This window comes from Haliotis rubra, unplaced genomic scaffold (assembly GCF_003918875.1).
Source record: "Haliotis rubra isolate DU_JTF1 unplaced genomic scaffold, ASM391887v1 Scf250, whole genome shotgun sequence".
In the NCBI taxonomy this organism is placed as follows: Eukaryota; Metazoa; Mollusca; class Gastropoda; order Lepetellida; family Haliotidae; genus Haliotis; species Haliotis rubra.
Window position 1 is genome coordinate 145,491 of NW_025766559.1, and position 12,581 is coordinate 158,071.

The following is a 12,581-nucleotide window of genomic DNA, read 5'->3' on the forward strand; positions in this document are numbered from 1 at the left end:
AGGAACGGGGCACGATCTTAGTTTAAAAACGGACAGACATGCAGAAAAAGATACTCGTCACGCTCATAATTTTACATTACATACACAAGTGAGTGAGTTAATATTTATCTTCACATCGGCAATATTTCGGCCATATCGTGACAAGAACTCATTTGACATTGATAAATAATACATGTGTATCATAAAATCTGTCGTCAGGGGACAGAAATTAACACGTGTATCACAGTTTGAATTAAAACTAGCATGTAACATTAAAATAATAACAGTTAAACCTGAAATGTCCGAATTTATCAATATAAACAAATACTATTTTTTAAAGTCAGTTTGCATTTGGATTGTATTGATTTCACCAGCTGTTGGAAAAGTCAATTTCATTTAAATTGTTAACATTTTCTACAAGAATACAATCAGCATTTGTTTAATAACGATAATTTATACAACATGCAATATACAGATTACAGCACAATTTATGAACATCAGTAAGTTATTGTGCTCAGAAGTTTTCGGTTCTGACATTAACTAAGATACTGCATATCTAAAAAAAAGTAAGGCCAGAAATGCTTGGAAAATACTTTTGGGCTTGAATATCAATATGATGAATTTGACACAAGGTAAAAGCACAGATATGATACATGTACGACTCTACCTAGTTGGATATTAAAGCTCAGATGAAAAGATGCACTTGAGGGGTGACTTCACAGGAAGAAATTTTGACGTTTTAACAACATTCGTAAATATTCTAAGTACAAACTGTAGTTTTGAAATACAGACTATATTTATTTATAGAGCCTCAACTGATGAAATTACATAAATGGTTGTAAAAAGTCGTGTTTTTTTAACATCTGTATGTAAAAAAGATGGAACTCTTGTTCTAGTTATATTCAAAATAATTACGTAAAAAAGGCTTAATTCAAATCGCATAGATAATCTTGTGGACCCATAGAAGTTTCACTTCGTTTATGAGCATTGAACTGGCAACATGCGACTTGATATCTCCGCAGAACAATTATTTGCAAAATTATTTCAGTATTTCATACTGGAGAAGAAAAGGGGGAAACCTCTCGTCAGCTATGACAGGGTTTACTATAGAATGTGTAAAGCCCTCAATTTGACATATAGTCAGGTTTACAAAGTTGTAGACAAATCAGTTACCTCAGGGGTCGTGTCAAAATCAAAACCAGGTAGGAAACACAAACTGGATATTTTTGAAAAGGGTGTCACACGCCGTGCAGTTTATAAACTTTGAGAAAAGTACTCAATCCTGTCCATGCGATCAGCTCATCTCAGAACAGTTGAAGAATATCGAAATTTGGGTTTTCAAATTATATAACTTGATGAAACCTGGTATAATCACTCAACCGATCGGATGTGGCTTCCTTCAGGTTGTTCTAAGGCACCACTGTTACCATCAGGCAAAGGTAGAAGCCTGATCATCTTGCATGCTGGTACCCGTAGCAAGGTGCCCTATTTCAGAGGCCAGAAACGGTGGGTGCCGTTGTTTAAACGTCGCGTGGACATTGAATATACACAACCCATTAACATGTTGCACATCGACGTGAAGCTGGTTCCCAGGGCTAAATGGTGGTATCATCGGAAATGACCTGTCTTTAACAGGTTCGATGCCGGGGCGCTTTTTAAGCCCGATTTGACCCGATTTACGGCAGTATTTCACGCTGCAGGTACCTGTCATGTTTCGTACATCGACCACAGGTATTTGTTGTTACTATGGATCGAAAGCCCTGTGTCTTGGCTTTCACGTCATGTGCGACACGTGCGGATGCCGTCACGTTTTGCCACCCTTAAAGCCACCCGAAGCTAAGCCCCATGCGTGTGACGGGAGTCAAAACGGCTCAGATTTGATAACACCTGGCAGGTCTGATCTGTGCGTCCCGTTTGCACTGATTGTCTCACACACGGAACCCTTTTGCCACTGTTGTATAAACACAATGGGCCGAAACCACAATTATTGAGTTTTGGAATTACGACTATCTACCGGACAGGGCATGGGCGTTTAAACATACCTACACATACACTTACGAATGGAAAGCCAGAACTGGGCATTGGCTTTTGACGTCAAGTGGACGGCATCCTTGTCTAACAGTGCAGGTCCCATCTTCATGTGCTGGCTGTGGTCCCAAAAGGTGGCATCCAGACGGCGTCGCAACATCCTCTTCAAGCGCCGGTTCGCCTCCTCCACCTTCCGCTTGTAGGCAGAGACCGTCATGTTCCTTGGTTTTACCCTCGGGAACAGACTTCCTATCACTGCTCTGGAGCCCGGCAGTTTCCACCGAAGGTAGTCCAGAAGATCCAGCAAGTCCTCAACCAGGTTCTGAGGATCAGTTGACGCCGACACGTCGTTCTCTCCCACTTGAAAGAAAACAATGCCCTGAAAACCTGCATCAAGGGCATCCGCGCGACAGTCGCCCCTCCGATCCCACGCACGGAAGTGAGGATGCCACGTGGAGGGGGACTGACTTGATCAAGTCGCCGCACGAAGCTATATCCCAGGATGGCAAAGTGGACTGGCTTTGAAACAGGACCTTTAAAAAGTGTGTAGGCCATGGCTTGAATGAAGTCTTCAACAATGATGTCTGACAATGTTAGCACAAGTGCCGTGATGCTCGTATCTGACTGCTAGGTATATATTGTAACACCCTTGGGGTGCACGTGGGAACACAAATATGACACAAGAAGATGATGAAATTGAGAAGCAAAGTTTGCCGTGATGTATGCAAACTTTATGTTTAATTTTGTTTTAATGGCAAGAAATGTAGATGGGCTTTGTTAGCAATGCAATAAAATAAATGATGCCAATAAATAACAAACACTACTCGGCCTACATATATAGATCCAATGACAAGGCTCAGTCTCCAAGGAATTAAGTTATTTTGTTATTTCAACTCTTGCAGAAATGATACTGTGTATGTAATATAGTTATCAAATTGATTGTAAGTTTGACTTAAAATATATACCTAGAAGCAGTTGTGATGATAAATCTAAGTCAGTAGAGGTGCCAGGTAAAAGTAAGAGCAGGAGCATTTAGTCAGACTGAATGTCTTATTGTATCTGAATCGAGTGACCCGAGTGAATCGAATGAATCTAATCGAATGCCCCAATCGAATGACCTAGGCCTTGACCAGTGATCGTATTTATAGGCATCATCAGGAGGTCATGTGACCTTTCTCAACCAATCAGAACACAGGTTTTATTGCTTTCATACAAGAAACACTGCATAGGTTGTGTCATTTCTAACACAAGTAAGTGATTACTAATGGTCCTTATGTTGTCCTTTTTGTCCGAATACAATTAAGACACAGTAGAAATAATCAGGACATCGAGACAATTTGTTATAATTAAACGGACAATATCTTTCTGTCAACGTAGCGTCAGTGGCCACCATCTTGGTTGGTGGTCGGCTCTATGACAAGTGAAATTTCCTTTATCATATGGTATTGTCCGTATGTGATAGAAAGTGTCCGAAAAGATCGAACATGATGGACAAATGAGATTTGTGGTAACATGTGATATAACAAGAATAAGGACAACGATATATTCAGGCCAAGTGATGGGACGACATTTTGACAGACGTCAAATGTATGCTAAGACCATTGACAACTTTGGCCCAGTGTAGCATCAATATGCCCTGTGTCCAGGAATTGATGTTGTCCTATGTGTCCTTTAATAATTCGGACACTAACAAGATTGCTAAAATATTTGGTAAATGCAAACAGAGAAAACGGACAGCAGATTGTCAGTTAGTGCCTTGAATGATTGTCGGCAACAAATGTCAAAACACGGAACGACTGTCATATTGCAAGTACAAATGTAGGAAATATAGGAGGTTGTATATTGTCCTCTATATCTTAAAACAATGCATTTATACCATAGAATGCAGGAAAATACCATATAATGCATATGTGGCTTTGATATAAAAACGGACATCCAGTTTATAATTAGTCACTCAGCCTAACGTAAATGTTGTTGACAGGTCACCGTTACCTGAGAAATGTCAAACAGATCAAATTTCTTATTCAGTGCAATCAAATGTAATTTTCATTAGTTTCCATCATTGAATACACTTTAAAACACTTCTGAGCAAGAAAGTTACCAGAAAATCGCCTTTAACAAGTGTAATAAGTCTGTGATTATCTGGTGAGTGTACACAAGAAATAGTCCCTGACAAACATTGTTGTTATCACTCAAAATACATAATGATTCAAGACAGTGAATAAATATATAGTGTAAACATATTTTATTCAAAATAAATTGAACTAGGATTGGTAAACAAGCCGTAATGGCTTATTTGAATACCTCTCCATTTCATTGATACATGAATAAAACAAATATTAAATAATATGCAGCATGATAGGAAAGCAAGCAACCTGCGTATTAAACATTATTAATCATTTATCAAACCTATGCGATTTTATTATAAAAGTATCGACAGATCGTAGTATGAAAGAATTTACAAGTCCATTTTTGTTTGGATTACCATTTAGGACAGAATTTAAATTATATCCATGTTCGTAAAAATACATGCGATGTCTGATGTTAGAATAATTAGGACAAGTAAAGAAGTAATGTAAAGTATCCTCATAGGGGTGACCACAGGAGCAGAATGGATATCAACTGAAATGTGCCGTTCAAACATGTGCGCTTTCAAATTACTGCACCCAAGTCTGAGGCGTGAGTGGATAATTTGGCAGAAACGTGTACCAAAGTTTTTATCAAATATATTTAAATTAAAATTGGGTGGTTTTGATGATTGGAATGCATTTTAGAATTGGCCTATGGTTTCAATATCGTACATATTCTCAGGCAAATCATTCCATTGTCGTATTGTATCAGGTAAAAACGAGTTGCTATACAAATCACTTCGACATCTTATAGTTTGAATGTTATTACTGTTTCTTAATCTATGGTCACTTAACTGTGATACTTTTTCAGGCAGTAGATCAGTTAAATAAACTGGTGTCATATGATGAACCATTTTGTAAAATAATGATAACTTGCTAATTTGTCTACGGTCAACTAGGGTCATAGAGTTAGTTTCCTTATATATTAAATCATGACTTGTTCCTCTAACTGCCCCGCAAATCGTCCGCAGAGCGTCTAAATGTAGATTTTCGACAAGTTTTTCTTATTTTTTAGTACAGTTATCCCAAAGGTGCGAACAGTAATCGAACGTTGGTAATATATATGACTTGTACATTTGCTCTAATGATTTTCTAGATTATCTATATTTAAAACTACGTAGACAATTTACCAATGGACGAACCTTTTTAACTAATTCACCAATGTTCCATTTACAGTCTGATTGCAAGGTTACTCCTAGGTGTTTATGGTAGCCGACTTCAGTAATGTCTACTCCATGCATTTTAAGCTTAGGAATTGGAAATTGATTACCGGTATTTCTGCGATTGAATAAAACAGCTTCAGTCTTACCAGGATTAAAGCTAACCTGCCATATTTCATCCCAGTGAGAGATCCTGTTTGGGTCATTATTTAAGGAAGCGGCAGTAAGAACATGATTATCAACAATAACATATACCGAAGTATCATCGGCAAAAAAGACGAATGTTACTACTGATACCCTCAATGATATCATTTATGTAAACTAAAAACAGTAATGGCCCAGGGACAGATCCTTGTGGCACCCCAGCAGTGACTTTCTTTAGATCTGAATTGTAATTGTCTATAGCTACTCTCTGTAATCTATTGTCAAGATAACTGGAAAACCAATCAAGTAACTTACCCTTAATACCATCAAAAGCCTTGCTTATGTCACAGAAAACTGCCCTGACTTCTTTGCCATTGTCTAATGCATGTAGTATAAAATCATACAAGTATGTCAGTTGGTATACAGTTCCATCCCCAGGCATGAATCCTGACTGCAAATTCGTTAATACGTTATTATCTAAAAAAAAGTTAAACACATGTTTAAAAATACATTTCTCAAATACCTTTGATAAACAGCTGGTAAGAGCAACTGGTCTATAGTTTTTACATTCATTAAAACTACCTTTTTTTATGAATAGGAGTGACAATAGCTTCCTTCCATATTGTTGGGAATTTACAATATTCTAGGGATAAATTGAATAGATTAGTAAGAGGAGTACAAAGGGATGGCACGATCATTTTGATAAATCTGTTACCTATTTTGTCTGTTCCACTGGCTTTGGAAATATCAACTGATAATAGGATGTCTCTTACTTCTTGTGTAGTCAATACAATAAACGCAAGTGGAGTCTTTACTTTACATTCAAGTGTAGGAGTCTCCTTATCAGGATAGTCAACTTGTGCATGGTTAGCAAATATTCATTAAATATATTTGCTTTATCTTTACTATCATTGATCAGATTATCGTTATGAATAATCGAAGGAAATTTCTTATAATCTCCATTTTTGGATTTTATATACTTATTCACCAAAGCCCACCAAAATTTAGAATTACTGCCCTGATTGATCTTATCATCTAAATCAGAAATGTATTTCAATTTGGCTGCTCTCACGGCTGCTGTTACTTGGTTTCGTAAAAGCCTAAATTTTTGCCAGTCTTTATCATAATTTCGAGTCTTTGCTTTCTTATGCTGTCTATTTCTTTTCCTGATAAGTATTCTTACAACACTATTCATCCATGGATTGTCCCGAGGTCTTATAGTTACCACATTGTTTGGGACATAAATATCACATATATTTCTCAAAACATCAACAAATTCATGTGTTAGTATATCAATATCATTACATCTAAAGATGGAATCCCAGTCAACGTTGTTAAGGCCTCGATTCATTCCCTCAGTATTAGCTAAATCATAATAAAACACTTTCCTTTTAAATTTAAAGGCGTTGAATCAGAGCCCCCAACAGAGACATAAACTGGACAATGATCACTGCAAAAAGGATCAAGCACGCCCGAAGTGCGAATACAATTAGGGTTTGAAACAAAGATTAAATCAATTAACGTACTAGTCGTTTGGGTGATCCTTGTTGGTTCTGTGATAAGTTTCTGTAAGTCATATGTATCAAGAAGATTGTCAATCATGTTATTAGTCTGGTTATGTATATTGATGTTAAAGTCACCAGCAATAATAGTATCTATGCCCATGTCAATGCCATTACCAATTGATTGGAGGACTAGTTCCTAATAAAGATCACTTTTATCTGCTCTGTAAAAATTTCCAATCAAATAGCTCTTTTTTTTAACATAACTTTATCCCAGATCGCTTCTAAACCTAAGGGAGACAACTTATCAACATGTGTAACATGCAGGTTCTCTCTCACATACATAGCAACACCTCCACCTTTTGATGGTCTATCCTTCCTAAAAGGGGCGTGGTAACCGGGGATAAGAATATTATTGTTATCAATTGTGACATTCAACCATGTTTCTGTTAAACATATAACGTCATAGTCACTTAATTCTGCCTGGATTAAATCAACTTTTTCTCTTAAGTTACGCACATTCAGATGAACTATTTTTAAGTCAGGATAAGCAAGTGGGCCTGGATTTGGGTGCACATCACCACAGCATAGAAGAATTAGTAACATAATCAGCTGCACTTGCGGACTGTATAAACGTCATTGTGGCATACGAAGTTTTTTTAAATTTTGCATAGGAATTTAACTGTGAAATCATTTTTAAAAAAACTATTGTCTGTCGGTATGTCGAGATATCAACCGGCATCGTCAAATATGAATATAAACAGATGAATTTGAGGACAGACGGGGTTATTTGTCAAAGGATGTGAAATACGCTCAGGTTGCTGCTTCCATTTCATCAAGATAACAAGTTTCACCTTTACAAGCTCAATGTGTGTATATTCAAAACACAAGAAACAAATATACAACCCAAATTCAACATAAAATAATTTTCCATAAGTCATAATGGAAAATATTAAAATACTGTTTAGGGGCTTGAAATAGCTGGGGGTTGAAATAGAGAATTGTCATACAGTGGATAAGAAAAGAAAGGAGGGAAGAGAAGTAATATGCAGTAAATAGGGAAATGTATACTAGTAAGGCTGACGATGCAGTAAACTGTCAAGTAGTAAAACCAGTCTGAGTTGGTTTAGCTTTTAAGTCAAGATTGCAAACTTAAATTCTCAAGGCTTGTACGAGCAAAAATAGAAAAGCATCATAACTGTTGCCATTACATAATGATGCCTGGCTCGTATAACAGAAAGCACGAGATAAGCGGACTTTCGGGCTAACAAAATCCCAGACGGGTCAGTTTTGTGAACATGTAACGACAGGAGCAGGGATTTTTCGGATAATATATTACATCAATGGTAAGTTAATTCATTATTTACAAAATCATTTTATAACAGGATATGCTGGTAGTTGCCTTACTATTTTTATATGTGTCTATCAGTGAAAACGTTGACCGTAAACACAGCTGCTCCATGAAGCAATACTGGTCAGTCCTGTCAAGAGTACAGAATATACAAATATCACAAACGGAATCCCCCTTATGCACAGAGTGTCTGTGTAAATCCTCCGATGGAGCACTATTAAAAACCCCAAAAACCCTGTCCTCCGTTATAGAAATAACATTAGTATACACAGTAATTTCTACATCTAAAGGACATGCGATCCACATAAGAACACATGAATGTGAATAAATATATCATTTGGAGGGCATGAAATACATAAGCCTGCACAATAATGGCACAGAATGGCATCAGTAGTAGAATTCTTCATGGATGTAAATAGCGTAGTGACACCGTGGTAATTAGGTCATGTCTGACAAGTGCTGCTACCGCGAACGTTCAGTGCTTGATAAAACATTGCAATCAACAGTGAATATGCCCCCATAAAGATATGCCCCCCTCAAATAGGTAAACTTCAGATACAGGTAACTGTCTATGATGTTGTTAGGTTATTATTTACTTTAATGTTAAAAATATGGATGGACATTTGCAGATAGATCGTGATATAACGAAAATAGGTGACACTTATGATTGACAAAGTTTACATGTTGTTTTTAATACTTTTAGTACATTGTTTTAGATTCTATTACACTATAACCCGGGCGATTGATAAGTGTTTGTATTAAGCTCTGCATTGAGGTCACAGAGTCAATCATTCATGGATTAAGGCCTGTTGGTAGCTTAAACCTGAAACGACTCACTCATCTCATTCACTTATGCGATAAAACAACCGATCAACGATTGGCGCTTTCAGTCGTAAATTCCCACCACTTGGTTGGCTTCCATGTCTCACTCAGAAACTCTCGGATTAGGCATTACAATCAAAACATCAGAGCAAAGCTTGTGTGCCCCACCCAAACAAGTACCTCTGCAAACATGACACCAATCAAGGCTCATTTGTAGACAATGTTGAAGCTACTTTAGGAATGTAATTGTGTTTATTTTGTGTGAAAGTAACCTTTAGTAACAAACAATAAGAATTAAATATCACAAAAACCGTATCTCCGTTTTCTCTCCACATGGAATTAAAGACAATACCAAGGCTAAGCGCAGCAATGAAAATATTTCATTTATCCTTCCCGACAACATCAAACTAAGTGCAAACATAGCAAAATTGAGTTCGCCATCACACCAGATGGAATTAAAGACAATTACAAGGCTAAGCGCAGCAATGAAAACGTTTTACTTCATCCTTCCAGGCAGCATCAAACTAAGTACAAATTCGCCATCACGCCAGGTGGAATTAAAGACACATATCCTGGCTACTTCGTAGACATTGAAAGCATGTGCCACTCACCTGGAAACAATTCTAATATGCCTCGGCCGACCGACTCAATTTATAGAACTTGATACAAGTGTAGAAAATCACTTGAGCCAAGGATTATATTTCAGTTTCACATGCCCAACTTTACCTCGATGTTTTCCCCTTTATTTTACTGGTATTATTAGTTCTTTGTTTCGTGTTGTTATTGTTTATTTTACGTTTTAACCTTCTTTGTATTAATGCTTTTAGCTTGAAGTTTATGTTATTGCGGTTTGGGCTAGTGATTTAGCTTAAAGAGAAGGCCGTAGGCTTTTAGTTTTAATTATGTTTTTTCGGTTTTGGGTTAGCGTTTTAGATTAGAGAGAGAAGGACTTATTGCCTTTTAACGCTACTTTTATGTTATAGAGGTTTTGGGTTAGTGTTAGTTTAGAGAGAGACGGTGTTAACTTGTACTTTTATTTTTGCATTCCCCATTTAGTATGACGAACATGATAATGACGAAGCATTTGTGCATCACAGTCATATACCCACATGGATAACCATAGCTCACAAATTCAATACCCAAACAATTACATAATGGACAGATAATTCAAACATGTCAGCACAAATAAATAATACGAAACATGAAACCTGGAAGGATACAACTTTGTTTTCAAAGTCCGATTGCTGTGAAGGCGCAGTTGAGTCTATGTAGGAAGGTCGTCGTGGTAGATCAGGTCTCTGTGATTTCTTCAGGTACTGTTGATAATGGCAGTGGAGCTGCTACACGTGATGAACAACACATACTACACTTTACATCAACATGCATAACAAACGTCAGAAAACGTCAATGTCCGTCTGGCATGTCATGCCCTCACGTCTACCCATCAATTGGGTGCTTCACATATATAGCTGTAGACACTACAGCAATAGACCTCTCCTTTCCTATATGCCACACCTTAGGGAATTGCAAAGATTTGACACGGCAAATCATGCACAGTTACCGCCAAGTCGCCTCTGAGCCACTGCGAAGACTCGAGCTGGTTTGCCTGAGCCAGCCACCATTTCGCAACCATCGCCTCTCCTCTAGGGGTCGCCCCTTCACCCACTATGCCACACCAGCATTTCGTCCTGCTTCCAATAAAAATCACCACCGTTTGCACTTGCTTACAGCCAAGTCGCCTCTGAGCCACTGCCGAGACTCAAACTGGTTTGGGTGCGCCAGCTACCGTTTTCCCACCCTCGCTCTCCTCTAAGGGTCGCCCCTTCACTCCTAAGCAACACCAGCATTTCATCCTGCTTCCAGCAGAAAACCACCAACGTTTGCGCTTGATTACTGCCAAATCGCCTCTGAGCCACTGCCGAGACTGAAACTGGTTTGCCTGCGCCAGCCACCATTTCGCCACCAACGCCTCTCCGCTAAGGGTCGCCCCTTTTCGTCCTGCTTCCAGCAGAAATCACCACCGTTTGCGCTTGCTTACCGCCAAGTCGCCTCTGAGCCACTGCCAAGACTCGAGCTGGTTTGCCTGCGCCAGCCACCATTTCGCCACCATCGCCTCTCCTCTAGGGGTCGCCCCTTCACCTACTATGCCACACCAGCATTCCGTCCTGCTTCCAGCAGAAAATCACCACCGTTTGCGCTTGCTTACTGCCAAGTCGCCTCTGAGCCACTGCCAAGACTCGAACTGGTTTGCCTGCGCCAGCCACCATTTCGCCACCATCGCCTCTCCTCTAGGGGTCGCCCCTTCACCTACTATGCCACACCAGCATTTCGTCCTGCTTCCAGCAGAAAATATCCACTGTTTGCGCTTGCTTACTGCCAAGTCGCCTCTGGGCCACTGCCAAGACTCAAACTGGTTTGCCTGCGCCAGCCACCGTTTTGCCAACATCGCCTCTCTGCTAAGGGTCGCCCCTTTTCGTCCTGCTTCCAATAAAAATCACCACCGTTTGTGCTTGCTTACAGCCAAGTCGCCTCTGAGCCACGGCCGAGACTCAAACTGGTTTGGGTGCGCCAGCTACCGTTTTCCCATCCTCGCTCTCCTCTAAGGGTCGCCCCTTCACTCCTATGCAACACCAGCATTTCGTCCTGCTTCCAGCAGAAAATCACCACCGTTTGCGCTTGATTACTGCCAAGTCGCCTCTGAGCCACTGCCAAGACTGAAACTGGTTTGCCTGCGCCCGCCACCATTTCGCCACCAACGCCTCTCCGCTAAGGGTCGCCCTTTTCGTCCTGCTCCCAGCAGAAATCACCACCGTTTGCGCTTGCTTACTGCCAAGTCGCCTCTGAGCCACTGCCAAGACTCGAGCTGGTTTGCCTGCGCCAGCCACCATTTCGCCACCATCGCCTCTCCTCTAGGGGTCGCCCCTTCACCCCCTATGCAACACCAGCATTTCGTCCTGCTTCCAGCAGAAAATCACCACCGTTTGCGCTTGATTACTGCCAAGTCGCCTCTGAGCCACTGCCGAGACACAAACTGGTTTGCCTGCGCCAGCCACCATTTCGCCACCATCGCCTCTCCGCTAAGGGTCGCCCCTTTTCGTCCTGCTTCCAATAAAAATCACCACCGTTTGCGCTTGCTTACAACAAAGTCGCCTCTGAGCCACTGCCGAGACTCAAACTGGTTTGGGTGCGCCAGACACCGTTTCGCCACCATCGCCTCTCCGCTAAGGGTCGCCCCTTTTCGTCCTGCTTCCAATAAAAATCACCACCGTTTGCGCTTGATTACAACAAGTCGCCTCTGAGCCACTACCGAGACTCAAACTGGTTTGCCTGCACCAGCCACCGTTTCGCCACCATCGCCTCTCCGCTAAGGGCGCCCCTTTACTCCTAAGCAACACCAGTGTTTTGTCCTGCTTCCAGCAGAAAACCACCACCGTTTGCGCTTGCTTACTGCCAAGTCGCCTCTGAG